The following is an 18,522-nucleotide window of genomic DNA, read 5'->3' as shown; positions in this document are numbered from 1 at the left end:
TGGAGTGTTGTGACGCCCCGAGACCGATTCTCGAGAAGACTTCCTTATATTTCGGGTTTCGCCGTGTGTTTCATTTGTGCTTTGCCCTTTTATTTTTGCATTGCATCATGTCATCATGCCATCATCTCATAAATCTTTTGCATCTCAACTAAATAAATCGTATGGATCTTCGATCCATTTAAATCGAGGGAAGGATGACTTTTCTTTATAATATATCCTCCCGATATTAGTGGAGCTATTATAAATAACCATTCTTATGGAATCACCTAAAACACACTTGCATATTTCCCCATGCCTTTGTTATCTCGCTGCTTGACCTCGAACCTTGTTCGTAAATTCTTTCGTCATTTTCCGGAGCTCCACCAAAAATCCGAACATTTTTGGACCTTCCTGACCCTCACTTCATATTCGAACCATTTGAATTTAAATCAAATGAGTTTGAATTTAAACTTTGAAAAATGGCCACTCCATTTTTCTTGGATCGTGCACATTTCTGCGAGTCCGGGAATATTATCTGCATGCCCAAATTCTTCCTCTAACCTTCTCTTCTCTCTTTTCTTTCTCTTTATTTCTTTGTTATTTAAAAGAAAAGGAAATAGGGGAGAGGGAGAAGAGAGTCCAGCCTAGCTGGGCCTCTCGCCGGCCCAACCTCCCTGGCCCACTCCCTCCTAAACCCTACCCGAATCCCCTCCTCCCTCTCCTCTCCCCTCGCGCCGCCAGGGAGCCCGACTCCTCCATCTCGCTCGATCCCATCTCATCTCCCTCGTTCCCTTGCGCCATCTCTCCATCCTCTCAAGCCACCCCTCTCCCTCACTCCCTCGACAGCACCCACGCCCGATCCTCATGGCGCCCCTGTTCCCCGCGGTCGTGTCCCTCGACGCTCGCCATAGCTGCAGCTCCTTCTCCAGCCTCGTCAGATACCAGCGCAGCCTGGTGCCTCCTCCTCCCTTGCTCCTGGACGCGCTCGGCCGCCCGCAACCATCGTCGTCCGCGCCCACAGGAGCCAGCAGTTGCAGCCCCGAGCCCTCTGCTTCTTCCCTGCCGGCGTCCGAGGCCACAGCCTCCCCTGCCGCGGTCACCTTTTTCCTCGCCCTTCCATCTTCGCCGCTGCGCCAGCTCGCCTCTGCTCCGCGCCGCTCCTCCTCTACTATGGCCTTCCTCCTTCAGCGTCGCGCCTGCACCCATCATCGCCGCCCCAAGCCACTCCCTCACCTTCCCTCGCCGTCCCGACCAGCAGCAGGAAACCAGGAGCTCAAGCCCTGCCATGGCCGCCACCCGTTCGTTGCCTCCGCCCGGTTCCTCTCACGCCGTCGCCCTGTTTTCCCCCTGCTTCGAACGAGGAGAGTTGAACCCTCCTCTGCCTCGCACGGAGTCCAGCTCCAGCAACGCTCGTGGACCGCGAACCGCGCCAAGACCAGCGCCAAACCTCTGCTTCGTCCTGCACCGCGCCAAGTACCACAACCATCGTGTTTCGTTTCTTCGCTGCCAAGGCCGAGAGGATGCCAAGTTCCATGACGACGAGGACCACCAAGTTCGTCTACCGTCGTCAAGTGAACGAAACGACTACCATCACTCCAAGACCCAAACGACTACTGCGACATAAACGTCTACGTGATGACCCCGAAGGACTTAGAGTCGCCAAGCAGCTCTCCGTACGAATGGGAACGCCTACCGTCGCCAAGATCGAGAGTACCTCTACAAAAACGCCAAGTACCCCTTCATGTCGGCAAGACCCGCAAATCGGACCCCGAACGATCGACGTCTCATGGACCGTGTACAACTACCGTCGCCCTGAAGACGTTGGAGTCATCAAGTACCTCTCCGAAACGAACGTGAACGACTACCGCCGCCAAGATCACGAGTACCTCTACCGTCATCATGTACCCCTACTTCCACTACGAACGTCCCGAGAACGTCTACTTCCTCTACTTGGCACCGATCGAGTACCGTCCCGTTTGCACACTTCGAAGTTATAACCCGAGACGACGTCCGTGTAACGAATGCTTGCGATGTTTGAGATGCTCATGTTCAAACCGTGTTCGAGTTGTCATTGCACGTTCCTCCTCGGTTGCCATGCCGTCAACCCATGGGGAACCCGGTATCCGGGATCACCCCACCATCCTCGCATGATCCGTTCATCCACATTTTTTCTTGCACCGACATCTCAATGAGTTGTCGGATCACCCGGAATGTTGCCGTGGCACCATTTCCGTGGTAGTTGGTGTGGCACCCTTTTTGTTCCGCCATGACGACCAAATGCTTCATAATGCTCATGTCAACTCTTAATAAAAATTGCATAAAACTTGCTCATGTCATTCGCATCATGATAACAATAATTAAAATGTTTAAAATTGTTGTTGCTATATATTACTAATGCATATGGGGATTTACCGGATTCATTATTTGTTATACCCGGCCCCATTTAAATTGTTTAGATGGTGTAGTTTTGTTATGCCTCACCTCTTGCCATGTTAACCAACATTTAATATTGTTGAGTACCTAACCGAGAGAGAACTAAATAATTGATGTGGTGTTCCGTTAGTATGCAACTCGTTGCATATTGAGCTCCACTTAATTTGTAGGATTGTTTGTGCTTTTTGCCATGCCATGCCTCTTTAATCCGGACATGCATCATTCTTGGTTGTGCATCATGCCATGTTTACATGATGGTTGTTTACTATGGTGTTTGCTTCTTTCCGGTGTTGTTTCTTCGGGTTGGTTCCGTTAACGTCGCGTTGTGAGGAACCGTTCGACTACGTCCGCTTTGTCTTCTTCATGGACTCGTTCTTCTTCCTTGCGGGATCTCAGGCAAGATGACCATACCCTTGAAATCACTTCTATCTTTGCTTGCTAGATGCTCGCTCTTTTGCTATGCCTATGCTGCGATACCTACCACTTGCTTATCATGCCTCCCATATTGTTAAGCCAAGCCTCTAACCCACCTTGTCCTAGCAAACCGTTGTTTGGCTATGTTACCGCTTTGCTCAGCCCCTCTTATAGCGTTGTTAGTTGCAGGTGAAGATTGAAATTTGTTCCTTGTTGGGACATGGAGATGTTGTTCCTTGTTGGAACATGTTTACTTGTTGGGATATCACAATATATCTTATTTAATTAATGCATCTATATACTCGGTAAAGGGTGGAAGGCTCGGCCTTATGCCTGGTGTTTTGTTCCACTCTTGCCGCCCTAGTTTCCGTCATATCGGTGTTATGTTCCCGAATTTTGCGTTCCTTACGCAGTTGGGTTATAATGGGAACCCCTTGACAGTTCGCTTTGAATAAAACTCCTCCAGCAAGGCCCAACCTTGGTTTTACCATTCGCCACCTAGCCTTTTTCCCTTGGGTTAGGCCAGCCCAAGGGTCATCTTTATTTTAACCCCCCCCCCCCCCGGGCCAGTGCTTGTCTAAGTGTTGGTCCGAAACAGAGCCACTTGCGGCACCACCTTGGGGAAACTTGAGGGCTGGTTTTAGCTGTACGTAGTGTTCATCCGGTGTTGCCCTGAGAACGAGATATGTGCAGCTCCTATCAGGATGTCGGCGCATCGGGCGGTCTTGCTGGACTTGTTTTACCATTGTCGAGGATGTCTTGTAACCGGGATTCCGAGTCTGATCGGGTCTTCCCGCTAGAAGGAATATCCTTCATTGACCGTGAGAGCTTGTGATGGGCTAAGTTGGGACACCCCTGCAGGGATTTGAACTTTTGAAAGCCGTGCCCGCGGTTATGGGCAGATGGGAATTTGTTAATGTCCGGTTGTAGAAAACCTGAAGATGACCTTAATTAAAATACATCAACCGCGTGTGTAACCGTGATGGTCTCTTCTCGGCGGAGTCCGGGAAGTGAACACGGTGTTGGAGTTATGCTTGACGTAGGTTGCTCTAGGATCACTTCTTGATCATAGATTTTCGACCGTGCTTTTTCCTTCTCTTCTTGCTCTCATTTGCGTATGTTAGCCATTATATATGCTAGTCGCTTGCTGCAGCTCCACCTCATACCTTTACCTTACCGATAAGCTTAAATAGTCTTGATCGCAAGGGTGTGAGATTGCTGAGTCCCCGTGACTCACAGATACTTCCAAAACCAGTTTGCAGGTGCCGATGTTACCGAGCAGGTGACGTAACCAAGCTCAAGGAGGAGCTCGATGAAGACCTTGTCCTTTGTGTTGTTTCGTTCTAGTTGATCAGTAGTGGAGCCCAGTTGGGACAATCGGGGATCTGTGTAGCATTTGGGGTAGTCTTCTTTTATTTTGGTTCCGTAGTCGGACCTTGATTGTATCTGGTTGATGTAATGCTTTATTCTTGTAATTGTGTGAAGTGGCGATTGTAAGCCAACTATGTATCTCTTTCTCTTATGTATTACATGGGTTGTGTGAATATTACCTCACTTGCGACATTGCTTTCAATGCGGTTATGCCTCTAAGTCGTGCTTCGACACGTGGGATATATAGCCGCATCGAGGGCGTTACACATATGCTCGGATCCGATCGTGTTGGTCTTCACGGCTGCCCACAAATGGCCATCGGAACATATTATTCCTGGACATTTGGAGACCGTAGAGTGGGCTAGCATGCGGGCAGCCCTCCCGCTATTGCTCACGGATTATCCGGACACCGTATCCTGGCAGCTATCCCCTTTGGGGGGCTTCTCTCTCGGCTCGTCATATCATTCCTTGTGATGACGGTCGCCTATTGCCTAGACTCTTCCACTCTAGAAAGCGCTCTTACCCCTGAAGATCAAAATGATTGTTTGGCAATTGTTGCAGGATCACCTCTCATCTGGGATGGAGATGATCAAGCGGTACGACTCTAGGAATGGGTTGTGCCCTCTTTGTGGTGTCCCAGAGACCGGGACCCACATCCTCTTCTCTTGAATGGCAGCAACAATTTTTTGGAGTTTTGTCCATGAGGCTCTGGGCCTGACTGGGAGGCCCAAGACCTGGCTGGGTCCCTTCAAAACCATGTCAACCAGACCAGGAGGAGGAGACGCCTCTTCTGCATTGTGTTTGCGGCGCTATCATGGACCGTGTGGATGACGCACAATAAGATTGTAATTGAGTGGGTCTTCTTAGGCGGTTCTACTCAATCGTCAATTTCCTTGCATTTTTGCAGCACTAGAACGCATTGTCTAGACAGCAAGATCATGATCGGCTTGGCCTTATGATGGACACGGTCACTGTTGTCGCTCGACATAACCAACTACATGATGAGGGGAGGGACAACAGATGCAGGTACCGACACTTGACAATGCGCTCCCTACTGGGAGCATCATGAGATCTGATTTGCAACTAACAAGTTTCAAAGTCTTCCCTGATGCTGCCTGTAATAAAAGGCACACAAGCATGCTACATGAATTGGCGTATACATCTGCAATGAGCAACTAAATCAGAGAACAGATGTTATGATTACGGCGTGCTGCAAAGTTGTTAATTCGCCTCTTAGGTTCCGTAGGTGACAAGCACGCAGGCAAAAATCAGGAACGTAAAATAGTAAGATAGTACAGATTTCAGAATATCGAAAAACTTGTTCTATTGCAAAGAGCAGGCTTGCGCCAGGCCCATCTCCGTCGCATCTCCTCCCTCTCTCATCCTATTGTCAAGAAGACGAAGGAAGGAGATATTTTAAAATCCAGTGTGGCGAACTGATTAGGACCAGAACCACACATAAACCCAAGTTTGGCCAAGTTAGAAAATTGATGTGAGTACCACCCAAGCAGCATACATTGTTGATGCTCGAATAAGCTCATCCGAATCTTTGCAAGGCATGTTCAGCCTCTTACCAACAAACATACCCACGGAAAATGATGGTTGGCAAACAGTTAAGCAAGTGCTCAGGGACTAAGCTAGGCCAGACGACAACTGGGTCATCCACCGTAAATAAACAATAGGAGACACTTATCTAGTGAAAGACTTGCTGATTTTCAATGCACAATAGCCAGCTCCTCCCCTGAAGGTGCCAGCAAGATGGTTTTGTTGAGGCTGCTGCTGCCTGCTGTTGGCAATCCTAAGCTCGGTCAAAGCATCTTAACACCCGTATCATCCAGGAGTTGCACATACAGCAACTCATGGGGAATAGTCAATGCTCGACAGCGCTGCCTAACAAACATGCACAATGCGGCTGGCTCAACTTGAAATTGCTTAGTTTACATGACCCGCATTTTATATCATCCATTAGCTTCTGGTCACAACAAGGGTGAGTATGCGAGAAACCATCCCGAGTGGAGCTCCACGACGCGGAGTCATGCCTCACGCGTTGTCTTCCGTTGCCTTTCTTATTTCATCCCGCCGAATTCACAGCGCAGTTTCCCTTTCCCTGTAAAGAAAAAGTCACAATGTATGCTTAATTTTCGGTTTGTTTTGATAGGTGAGAACTGAGAACAATAGCATTTGATCTGAAGGCATAATTAGGCATCAGACTATAGAACACATACCCGATGGTTCTATACAAAAACTTGTACAGCCTAATGTCACCAAAGTTGTAATTTTTTGTGCATTTCTACATGAACATCACATAATACTCCCTCCGTCCCATAATCCTAATATAAGAGCGTTTTTTACGACGCTACACTAGTATAAAAAATGCTCTTATATTATGAGACGGAGGGAGTAGTTTCTACGTCATGTATGTCCCATAAGAATGGATTGTTTCTTCCATGGACAAAGACCGTTTCTCTCAACAGCGACACATTCGTTTAAATCCCATGATCTGAGACGTTGTGTAAGTGTGCATGTCAATGTTGCAGTGTTTTTCTAAAAAAAAGGATTTAGGAGACAATTGTCTGTTGTGCCACCCTTATCGGCATGCCTCTGCCTCTCCTACATCACTACAGAACAACCAGTATAACTAGAAAAATGCATGTGCTTAGAATAAAGTAGTACTCCTGATCTGCCCAAGCAGTTTCTTCTCCATTGTCTCCCTCGTTCCGCCCACTCCTCTGTTTCGGGTACATTGCACTGCCCCTTCCCCTTGATGAACTTCGATGGCATTCTCCAGCGAGATTCCGACATGGCATTCAGTGAATAACAGTGATGATTGACACCTTTGGCGCATCAGCATAAATTAGAAGGTCAATCTGCCGGCAATACCGTTTCTTCCTGGCCTTTTCTCTTTGCAAATTTATGACGTTATGCCAGGTAGTCATGCATGCTGACGAGCAAGCGTGGCTATATATATTTGAGAGAGAGAGATATCTTCAGCAAGGAAGTCTTGGCACAACTCCCTCCATCAGTTGGACCTTGAGACACCAATTCGCTATCGAAATGGCGACTGTGCGACAACGCGACATCAGTCAGGATGAGATCGTCATGGACGTCGCCGCTATGGTGGATCCTGCTCCGGGTCCTGAGACCAAGAGTGCTCCACCTCCTCCAGGTCCTGAGACCAAGAGTGCTCCACCTCCTCGGGGTCTTGAGATCAAGAGTGCCGAGCTCATGCGGGACCTGAGCAAGTACATTCTGCTGCTCGCAACGCTGGTGGCCACGGTGACGTACGCCGCGGGGTTCAACCCGCCGGGAGGCGTCTGGCAGGACACCGACGATGCCGCGGGCCGCCTCGCTGGCGACTCCATCATCCGGACCACCAGCTACCGCCGGTACCTGGTGTTCTACTACTGCAACGCCACCGCATTCGCCTCATCGCTGGTGGTCATCGTCCTCGTCCTCTTCCTCGCCCTCCTGCGAGACAGGAACAAATGGATCAGCATGCGGCCGCTGCTGGCAGCCATGGTGTTGGACCTGGTGAGCGTCATGGGGGCCTACGCCGCCGGCACTTGCCGCGACAAGCTCACCACCATCTACTCCTTGGTGCTGGTGGGCCTCGTCGTCCTCTACCTTGTCGGTCAGATGGCGGTGGCCTCCTTCTGCTCAGGTCACTACTTCTACTCCCACGACGACCCCGCAAGGTCCTGATGCTACTCGCGACGTTTGCGGTGAGCGTCACCTACATAGCCGGGATGAGCACGCCAGGTGGCTTCTGGGACGACCCCGAGAGCGGCCACCGCCCCGGCGGCGCGATCCTCAAGGACGGCCACGGCAAGCGCCTGACGGCCTTCTTGTGCTTCAACGCCATGGCGTTCGTGGCATCGCTGCTCATCATCGTGGTGCTTCTGGATAGGAAGCCCCGCTTGAAAGAGGCCTACGGGTGCATCGCCATTGCGCTGATCAGCCTCGTCGGCGCGTACACCGCCGGCAGCTGCAGGGAGACCGACACCACCATCTATGTCATCAGCCTGGTTGGTGCTGTCCTCGCCTTCATTATATTCCTCCAAGCTGTCATTTATTTCAAAGAAAAAGTGCCCGTTGTTGGGAAGTTCATAGACGACATAAGGGCTGCCTGCTTCTGGGCCAAAATCAAAGATCTCCATAAATCCGTGTCAGGGAGGTTGTAACGAGCAGTATCAAGGACTCCAAGTCTGCGCGCTATTAATAGCAGGTACCACGCCAGCACATACCTTCTTCTTGTTCTTCTTCCTCCTCTGCACATTCCAGCTTACAACTGACCTCTGTTTCTCTGCAACTTCTAGGAAGGCAGCGGACAAGGCTAGCTCCCTTGTTCTGTTGCTCGCCACTCTTGCAGCGGCCATCACGTACCAAGCAGGGTTGGATCCGCCAGGTGGAGTCTGGCCGGACAACGGCCAAGGGCACATGGCCGGCGACCCGATCCTCCTGACGACGAATCCTGGGCGGTACAAGGCCTTCTTCTACTGCAACTCCGTCGCCTTTGTGGCATCCTTGGTTGCCATCATCCTGGTCCAGAACAAGCTTCTGCTCGAGACCCACGTGCTGGAGGCAGCCATGGTATTGGACTTGTTTGGCCTCATCGGTGCGTACGCCGCCGGGAGCTGCCGGGATGTAAGCACCTCCATTTACGCCATGGCCTTGGCAGGGGGCGTCCTGGTCTACGTGGTGATCCATGTCGTCTTCTTCACGTTGGATCACACAGACACCATAACCCCGCAGGAAATTGAGATGGTGGAAAAGCGGCGCAAGCGGCTGCTCCTCTTCGCGGTCTTGGCCGCGACCGTCACTTACCAAGCCGGGCTGACACCTCCAGGCGGTTTCCGGCTCCATGACGATGGGTCTGGTGGGTATCAAGCAGGTGACCCGGTCCTCTTAAACAACTTTCCCCGCCGCTACACCGCCTTTTTCTACTGCAACTCGGTGAGCTTCATGCTGTCCATTGCCCTCATCATACTGCTGGTGAACCCACATCTATACAGGCCAGCCATACGAAGCTATGCGCTCGCTATTTGCACGGCGGTGGGCATGTTCGGCCTGATGGGGGCCTATGCAGCCGGAAGCACACAGCATCTGAAAACATCCATCTACATCTTCGCACTGGTGGCTGTGGTCCTCTTGGTTATAGCTGCACTGTTCCTATTGTTCTTGAATAAGAACAGAAACACCAGCAGTCAACTGAAGCCAGAGAACGGTGAGGACGATAAAAAGACGACATATGCCAAGCAAAAATACCTGATGCTGCTAGGAATCCTTGTGGCAAGTGTCACCTACCAAGCCGGCCTAGATCCGCCCGGGGGAGCTTGGCAGCACAGCAGCGAATGGTACGACGCAGGCAACCCGGTCATGCATGACAACAGGAGGCCCCGGTACGGCGGTACCTCGCCTTCTTCTACAGCAATTCTACGTCCTTCGTGGCGTCCATCGTTGTTATCATCATCTTGCTACTGGAGTGGAAGGACAAGAAGAAAAGGTCGCTCACACTCAGGGTGTTGAGCACGACGATTGTGCTGGATTTGCTCGCTCTCCTGGTGGCCTACGCAGCAGGCTCCAGCAGGGGGTGGAAGACGTCTGTGTATGTCGTTGCACTGATCATTGCCGTGCTGGCCTACATTGCAATTCATGTAATCCTGGCATTCCTGTGTTCACATCATGATGACAGTTCTCAGCCCCCGGCAAATCCTCCTCCGATACAGGAGGAGGCGAACGGTGGGAATCAGGCATAGTGAACTGCAGCATCACCCCCTTTATTATCAGTGTGCTCTGCAGTTCTGTTCATGTGAGACTAGAGAGAGTACTCGACGTGAGTACGACGCACTTGCCAAAATTCAAGGTAGTTTCTCTTTTTGTATTTTCAGTTCTCCCCATTTTGTGCCCTAATTTGATCTATTGGTTAACATTATGTAAGATACAGTACACCAGGGGGGAATCCAGTTAGATTCTATTTGGGAGTGTCTATATGGCAGTCTTGACTGATTTCCAATTGGCCAACTGCCTCACCCCCGCCCGTTGCCACGGCGTCCGTGTAATTGCTGGCTCCAGCTCGGGCTCAACAGAATTGAAGATGGAAGAGGATATTTCTTTTTGCAAGAAAATTCTGATTGTTGTCGAATTGGAAATTAGTCGACACTAAATAGAAGATCCGTTTTTTCTCTACACCTGTTCTTAGATATCTGGTGCTCCCGTTTGTCAGGTTTCTTCTATCCTCTTCTCCCGGCACATTTGCAGTTTACTTTATGTAACTGGATTATTCATGTTAGACTATAAGTATGAGCTCAAATGCAGATTGTATTCATCTCTCACACAGGAGTACAAAGATATATAGCAGTACATCAGAGAGAGAGAAGGAGAGAGAATACACACGCACACGCTAGCTAAGCTAACCATCGATCCTAATCTCGTGGAGAGTCAGCAGCGGATAATACCGGCTGTGCTGCATGCATGGCGCATGCAGAGGCGGTGGCGCCCGTGGCGCGAGACCAGCGATGCTCCTGTCGCAAGACCAGCTCAAGCTGGTAATCATCAGTCTAACAGCCCCCCGCAGTCTCATCGTGGGCTTGCCAAACGTTGAGACTGGTCCGGAACTGCACGAATGTAGCAGTGGGAAGACCCTTGGTGAAGATATCCGCGTACTGAGATGATGTAGGGACATGAAGCACTCAGACCTCACCGAGTGAGACCTTGTCACGGACGAAGTGAATGTCAATCTCAATGTGTTTGGTGCGTCGATGCTGCACTGGGTTAGCTGACATGTACACAGCAGAGACATTATCACAATACACAACCGTAGACTTGGCGATAGGCTGGTGGAGCTCCTGCAACAACTGGCGGAGCCAAGCGGTCTCGGCAACGACATGGGCAACAGCCCGATACTCCGCCTCAGCGCTCGACCTGGAAACAGTAAGCTGTCGCTTCGACGACCAAGATATCAAGTTATCTCCAAGAAAAACGCAAAAACCAGAGGTGGAGCGTCGTGTGTCGGGGCAGCCCGCCCAATCCGCGTCGGAATATGCTAAGAGAGTGGACGGAGAGGATGGATAAATGTGGAGGCCATAGTCCAGGGTGCCTTTAAGATAACGAATGATGCGTTTGACAAGATTATAGTGGGAGGAACGTGGGGCATGCATGAAGAGACATGCCTGCTGAACGGCATAGGACAGGTCGGGACGAGTGATAGTCATGTACTGGAGGGCGCCGGTTAGACTGCGATAGATAGTGGGGTTATCGAGGAGATCACCGTTAGTGATGGAGAGTTTGGCGCCAGAGTCGATGGGAGTGCGGATGGGATGACAATCGGCCATGCCAGCACACTCTATGATATCCAAGGCATACTGCCGTTGAGAAAGATGGAGCCCTGTGGGTGAGTGAGTCACGGCAATGCCAAGAAAATGAGAGAGTGTACCGAGGTCGGTCATAGAGAATTCGCCATGAAGGAGAGAGATGATGTAGTGAAGGAATGAGGTCGATGAAGCCGTAAGAATGATGTCGTCGACGTAAAGAAGAAGATAGGCGGTGTGGTTTGTGGACTTGTAAATGAAGAGAGAGGTGTCGCATTTAGAGGCAACGAACCCGATGGACGCGACGAACGCGGCAAAACGAGTAAACCAGGCGCGCGGAGCCTGCTTAAGGCCGTAAAGAGATTTCTTGAGGAGGCAGACGTGAGAAGGTGCAACGGGGTCTTCGAACCCGAGGGGCTGCTGGCAGTAGACGGTCTCAGCAAGATGACCATGAAGGAAAGCGTTCTTGACATCTAACTGGTGGATGGGCCAGGAGTGAGAGGTAGCGAGGGAGAGAACGACGCGGATAGTGCTGGGTTTGATGACGGGAGAGAAGGTCTCGTCGTAATCAACCCCCTCGGTTTGAGAAAACCCACGGACAACCCAACGGGCTTTATAGCGAGCAAGCGTGCCATCAGAGTGATACTTGTGCCTAAAAACCCACTTCCCGCTGATGATGGGAACACCGGAGGGGCGAGGGACAAGAGCCCAAGTCTCATTCTGAAGAAGAGCTTGGTACTCATCACTCATGGCGCTGGCCCAGTGTGGATCAGCAAGAGCAGCCCGGTAGGTGCGGGGGAGTGGCGAGACACCACGAAAATCAGCAAGGAAGTTGAGGCGGCGTGAGGGTAAGTGAAAGCCGGATTTGGCACGAGTGCGCATGTGATGGGGGTTAGCAGGCGGTGCAACAGCAACGGCCCGTGAAGGGAGGGGTCTGGGGTTGGCAGTGCTACCAGAGGAGGAAGACGAGGGGCTACTATCGATCGAGGAAGAGGTCCGGATGGCGGTGGAATCCGGTGTCGTAGCAACGGATGCGGCGGGTGAGACGGCTGGCAGCGGTTTCGCCGGGCGAGATGGCCGCCGTGGCAGCGCTGTCGCCGGGCGAAGGGGCGGTCGTGGTAGAAGTCCTAACGACAAATGGTGTCATCACAGGAGCGGAGGAGAGGGTTGGGCCGTCGTAGGAGGCCGGGTGGGAAAAGTCCATCGGTGGGGAGGTCGTCGGGGTGCTAGAAAAGGGGAAAACAAACTCATCAAAGACAACGTGCCGGGATGTGTACACTTTGTTGGTGGAGCGGTCGAGGCAGCGATAGCCCTTGTGATCGAGAGGGTAGCCGATGAACACACACGCGACGGAGCGGGCAGCCAGTTTGTGTGGTGCGGTGGCCTCGGTGTTGGGGTAGCATAAGCACCCGAAAACACGCAGGTGAGAATAAGAGGGTGGTGTGTGATGAAGGATTTCGTGAGGCGTGGTGAGGGATAACTTTTTGGTGGGACGAAGGTTGAGAAGGAGGGTGGCAGTGGTGAGAGCATCGGCCCAGTAGCGAGGAGGCATGGATGCTTGAAGTAAGAGCGTGCGGACCACATCGTTCGTCGAACGAATGGCACGCTCGGCTTTCCCGTTCTGGGGGGACGTGTAAGGGCAGGAGAAGCGCATCACCGTGCCAAGGGGAAGTAGAGAGTCGCGGTTTTGGGTACTGTCAAACTCACGTCCGTTGTCACATTGGAGAGTACGGATGGTACGACCGAAATGCGTGCGGACATATGCATGAAAGTAACGAAACACTGCAGGGACATCGGATTTCTGTTTGAGAGGAAAAGTCCATCGGTAGCACGAGAAATCATCAATGACTAAGAGATAATATTTGTTGCCAGAAACACTAGACAAAGGGGAAGTCTAAAGATCACAATGGAGTAATTCAAATGGACCAGTGGTGGAACTAAGAGAGGAACTGAAAGGTAAACGAACATGTTTTCCAGTCTGGCAAGCATGGCACAAGCGCCCATCAGAGACACTTTTATTGCAATGATCTAAATTTTTATTGTTACGAAAAGTGGCATCGCCGGGGTGACCCAAACGCCGGTGCCAAAGATCTGTAAGGCGTGAGACGGTGGTGACGTAGGCAGTGGGTGCAGCCGGTGGAAAAATGTCATACAGTTCGCCGCTACTGTTGCACCGGAGGACCGCCGCCTTGGTTGCATAATCCTTCACAGAGAGGCCATGGGGATCAAATTCAACGTAACAATTGTTATCAGTAGTTAAACGACGAACATACAATAAATCTTTGACGAGAGCAGGTGCAACAAGGACGTTATTGAGATAGAGAGGCCGATGTGGGTTTGGAAGAGTAGCAGAACCAACGTGACTAATGTGCAGAGAACTACCATTACCGACATAAACTGGGGGATAACCTGATACAGGAACGGCGGAGGAAAGCTTACCAGGATCCGAGGTGATGTGAGCGGAGGCGCCGGAGTCCGCGACCCAGCCGCCGCTCGGAGACTGTAGGGACAGGTTGTGAAGAGCGCCCATCAAGGCGGCGTGGTCGACGCCGTGTGAATCAGAGGCCGCGGCGGGCGGCGGGGGCAGGAACTGCTGCTGCGGTGGGGCCGGAAGGTACGCCTGCTGCTGCTGCTGGTGATGAAGGTACTGCTACTGGTGGTGATGAAGGTACTGCTGCTGCGGAGGGAACGCCGGCATGGGTGCAGGCTGCAGATGAGGGCCGCCGTAGGTGTACCCGTACGCCGGCTGGAACGGCCGCTGAGGACCGCCGAACGCGGCGTGCGCCTGAGGGCGCGAGCCGAGGAGGCCCGGGAGTGCCTGGGGCGGCGGCGGGAGCGGCATCGGGTAGGCGTACACATGCCCGGTCCAGGGATTGGGGCCGGAGGACGCACCCTGGTACCCCCCGTTGTTGGTGTAGCGCCGCCGCTTGTTGGCGCCTTGGTTCGGCGAGGGGGTGCCGGGCTTGCTACCGCCGCCCTGCTGCTTGGTGACGCTGCCGGAGGCGCCCCTCGAAGATGGAGCAGGGGGACGGTCGTGAGCCGCAAGAGCGGTGTGGGAACCGGCCGGGAAGGCACCGCTGGAGGTCATCTCGTCGTGGAGAAACATGCCGACGGCCTGCTCGAAGGGCACGGGGTTCGTCGACTTCTCGATGATGGCAGCCGTCATCCCGTGGCGAGCCCGGTTGACGCCCCGAAGAAGCTGGATGACCGGCTCATCGTCATCGACGGGCTTGTTGACGTTGCGGAGGGCGTCCGCGACAGACTTGAGCCGGGCGCAGAAGACCGGGATGGTGGAGTCGTCCTGCTTCATGGCGTAGAGCTCCGTCTTGAGATGGAACTGCCGGGAGCGCTGGTTGTTGAGGAAGAGCGCTTCCAGCTTGGACCAAAGCTCAAAGGCCGTGGCTTTCCGGTCCTGAACAAACCCGAGAAGTTCAGGACACATGGTGTTGTAGAACCAGGTTTTTACCGCTTTGTTGATGATGGTCCACGTCGGGTCGTGCTGATGATCGGAGAAGTCGGGCGAGACGTGGGCGTTCACATCGAACTGATCGAAGGCCTCTTCCATCAGCCCACGCCAGATGAAGTAGTTCTTCCCCTGCATGTCGAGGACGATGCGGACGCGGTGGAAGATGTTGGCGCCTTCGACGCGCTCGGCATGGAGCTGCGCCGCCGTCTTGAAGTGGGGGAGGGTAGGGGCGGCAAGGAGCGGCAGTGGGGAGGGGGCGACCTGCAGAGGGGAGGTGGCCGGTGGGGGAAGGGAAGGCGAGGAGGAAGCCTGAGGAGTGCCCAGGGCGGCGGCGGCCGCGGCGGCGGAGGTTTCCTCGGCCATGGCGGAAGCGAGAAAGGAGGATCACAAAACTGATACCATGTTAGACTATAAGTATGAGCTCAAATGCAGATTGTATTCATCTCTCACACAGGAGTACAAAGATATATAGCAGTACATCAGAGAGAGAGAAGGAGAGAGAATACACACGCACACGCTAGCTAAGCTAACCATCGATCCTAATCTCGTGGAGAGTCAGCAGCGGATAATACCGGCTGTGCTGCATGCATGACGCATGCAGAGGCGGTGGCGCCCGTGGCCCGAGACCAGCGACGCTCCTGTCGCAAGACCAGCTCAAGCTGGTAATCATCAGTCTAACAATTCAAAATCACTAATGCTGGTATGTTGGAGTTGACCAAAAAGGACAACTCTTTTGCCTGATGAATATTCTGACTCGGGTGCAAACCTGAATCCAGTGATTGTGGTAGGTTCACACGCAGTGTACTAATCCATGGTAAGTGGTGAATCCAGGATTGGAGTAACCCCCGGGCCCAAAAAAATGGCGAGAGAGATTTTTTTACCGCCTGTAACTATCCCTGAAGTACGTCATAACCACTAAAAAAATACCACATGCAAAAGCAAACAATATGGCTCAATTGCACAATAAAACTAGAATTAAAACTCAATGCTTATGGATCCTTAAATCTGCGAAGCTACATGCTACATAGTACTCGTATGAATTAACTTTTTATTAAGAGAAAAAACACCGTTTCTGTCAAAAGAAAACACACTTCACTTGGAGACATAACATATTAGTAATGCTTTACCTCAAAGAAATATGTCAGAAGTCCTGCTCGAGTGTGTTCATTTTCTTGGACGAAATCTGTTGCTGCAGCTGTTTGGCACCGTGCAGAAGGTCTAGCAAACATCTCCTGTAAAAAAAAATGAACGTACTGAATACATCTAAAGCAGCACAACTGAGCACATCGTTGTGGGCACACCAGCAAATACATCTAAATGCATGAAGAATAAATCTTCAGAAAGGCGTGTGGTCGATAGAACAGTTTGCTGGAACACTCTGTCGGGAGGGCGACGGGGCGGCGGGCCGGCGGCACAGGTTAGGATAGGCAACTGCTGGGGCCGGCAAGGCGCCGGCTACGGAACTCTGCCGCCATGTCACAAGTTAGGGATCGGGGCGTGGTCGCAGGGGGTCATGGCACTAGTAGAAAACATGGCTATGGTCCAGGCCGGCTCAGCCCATTAGTCCCGGTTCAGTGTAGAACCGGGACTAATGTGGGCATTGGTCCCGGTTCGTGAGCCCAGGGGGGCGGCCGTACCACGTGGGCCATTGGTCCCGATTCGTCTGGACCTTTTGGTCCCGGTTGGTGGGACGAATCGGGACCAATGGGCCTCGCTCCTGGCCCACCACCATTGGTCCCGGTTGGTGGCCTGAACCGGGACCAAAGGCTCCCCTTTAGTCCCGGCTCAAGTCACCAACCGGGACCAATGAGGTGCCTATATATACCGCGAGCAGAGCACCCCGGTGCTCTGTTTTTCTCTGGCCAAGGGGGAGAGGGCTTTGTGGTGCTCTAGCTCACCTCCTATGCACATGAGGTGTTCGATGGAATGCCCGAGCCACACTACTTAAACTTTCTCCTCTCGAAGCTCGACCTCCAAGCTCCATTTTCCTCGAGATTTGTCTAAATTTAGCGGTCCGTCACGCCCCGTCCCCGTCTTCACCGCCGTCGATCACCCGCGCTGATCTCATCACCGACACCACCGTGGTGAGTCTCTTGTTCTTATCTTCTTTCTGAAAGGAAAAATATTCTTACTTGTCTGTTTAGATAGATACTTGTATCATTTTCTTACATTTATTATTGCATCTTATATAGTGCGATGGTTTTGGTATCCGCCCCCGTCGGCCCTCGTCGTGTCTATGATTCGGATTTGGTATGTATATTATCTTCATAACTATTGGTTCATTTATTGTTTATGAAAATTATGCCGACCAACGTGACATAGATTTTATTTATCTAGGATGTATGTGAATCGGAAATGCCAACCGACCCTATTGTCGAGAGGTTAAATTTAGTTGAAGAAGAAAACAATTTGTTGAAGGAAAAAATAAAAAAAAATTGAGGAGGAGAAGATGATATTGGAGTTGCATGTTGCGGATGTCGTCGATGATCACAAGATCAAGATGGATGCAATGCGCTTGAAGATTAGAAAGATTAGAAAATATGCCATTCATACCGAGGCTTGGTATCATTATGCCGTTGGATCAATTGTTACCTTGGTTGCGATTATGATCGCATTTGTTTTCGCATTGAAATGTTTTACATAGTTTCAATGTATGGTTTAATTAATTAGATGCTCTGGAGAGCTATATGTTGTTAGATGAGAACTATGTATGCACTTTGGTTTTAATGTGATGATGAACTTCTATTAATTTGGACACTTAATTATATATAATGCACGCAGATGAACCGGCAATGGATGTACGGTGACAGACACACCCGCGAGTACATTAAGGGCGTGCATGAGTTTCTCGATGCGGCTGAGGCAAACAAGCAGAATGGTTTTATGTGTTGTCCATGCACTGAATGTGGGAATACGAGGTCTTACTCTAACCAGAAAATCCTTCACTCCCACCTGCTTTACAAGGGTTTCATGCCACACTATAATGTTTGGACGAGGCACGGAGAAATAGGGGTTATGATGGAAGACGGCGAAGAAGAAGAGTACGATGACAACTATGTGCCCCCTGAATACGGTGATGCTGCAACGGGGGGAGCTGGTGAAGATCAAGAGGAACCAGACGATGTGCCCAATGATGCTGCCACGGGTGAAGCTGCTGAAGATAAAGAGGAACCAGACGATGTGCCCGATGATGATGATCTCCGCCGGGTCATTGTCGATGCAAGGACGCAATGCATTAGTCAAAAGGAGAAGCTGAAGTTCGATCGCATGTTAGAGGATCACAAAAAAGGGTTATACCCCAATTGCGAAGATGGCAACACAAAGCTCGGTACCGTACTGGAATTGCTGCAGTGGAAGGCAGAGAATGCTGTGGCTGACAAAGGATTTGAGAAGCTACTGAAAATATTGAAGAAGAAGCTTCCAAACGATAACGAATTGCCCGACAGTACATACGCAGCAAAGAAGGTCGTATGCCCTCTAGGATTGGAGGTGGAGAAGATACATGCATGCCCTAACGACTGCATCCTCTACCGCGGTGCCTACAAGGATTTG

General features: G+C 51.5%; 1 long non-coding RNA gene and 2 pseudogenes across 1 annotated transcript; 2 read left to right on the top strand and 1 right to left on the bottom strand.

Annotated features, from left to right (window-relative positions):
• The first annotated feature begins 7,240 nt into the window (after positions 1–7,240).
• On the top strand, positions 7,241–10,014 carry LOC125524286 (uncharacterized; annotated as a pseudogene).
• A 3,652-nt stretch (positions 10,015–13,666) lies between these two features.
• Positions 13,667–14,946, bottom strand: LOC147959012 (uncharacterized; annotated as a pseudogene).
• A 1,904-nt stretch (positions 14,947–16,850) lies between these two features.
• Positions 16,851–17,710, top strand: LOC147959011 (uncharacterized). Its single transcript, XR_015609685.1, has 3 exons — positions 16,851–17,054; positions 17,163–17,220; positions 17,308–17,710. It is a non-coding gene; the product is annotated as an uncharacterized LOC147959011 (long non-coding RNA).
• The last annotated feature ends 812 nt before the right edge of the window (positions 17,711–18,522 follow it).

Source organism: Triticum urartu, chromosome 7A (genome assembly GCF_056163025.1).
Source record: "Triticum urartu cultivar PI428250 chromosome 7A, HENAU_Tu73, whole genome shotgun sequence".
NCBI lineage: Eukaryota > Viridiplantae > Streptophyta > Magnoliopsida > Poales > Poaceae > Triticum > Triticum urartu.
This window is presented reverse-complemented; position numbering and strand designations above follow the sequence as displayed.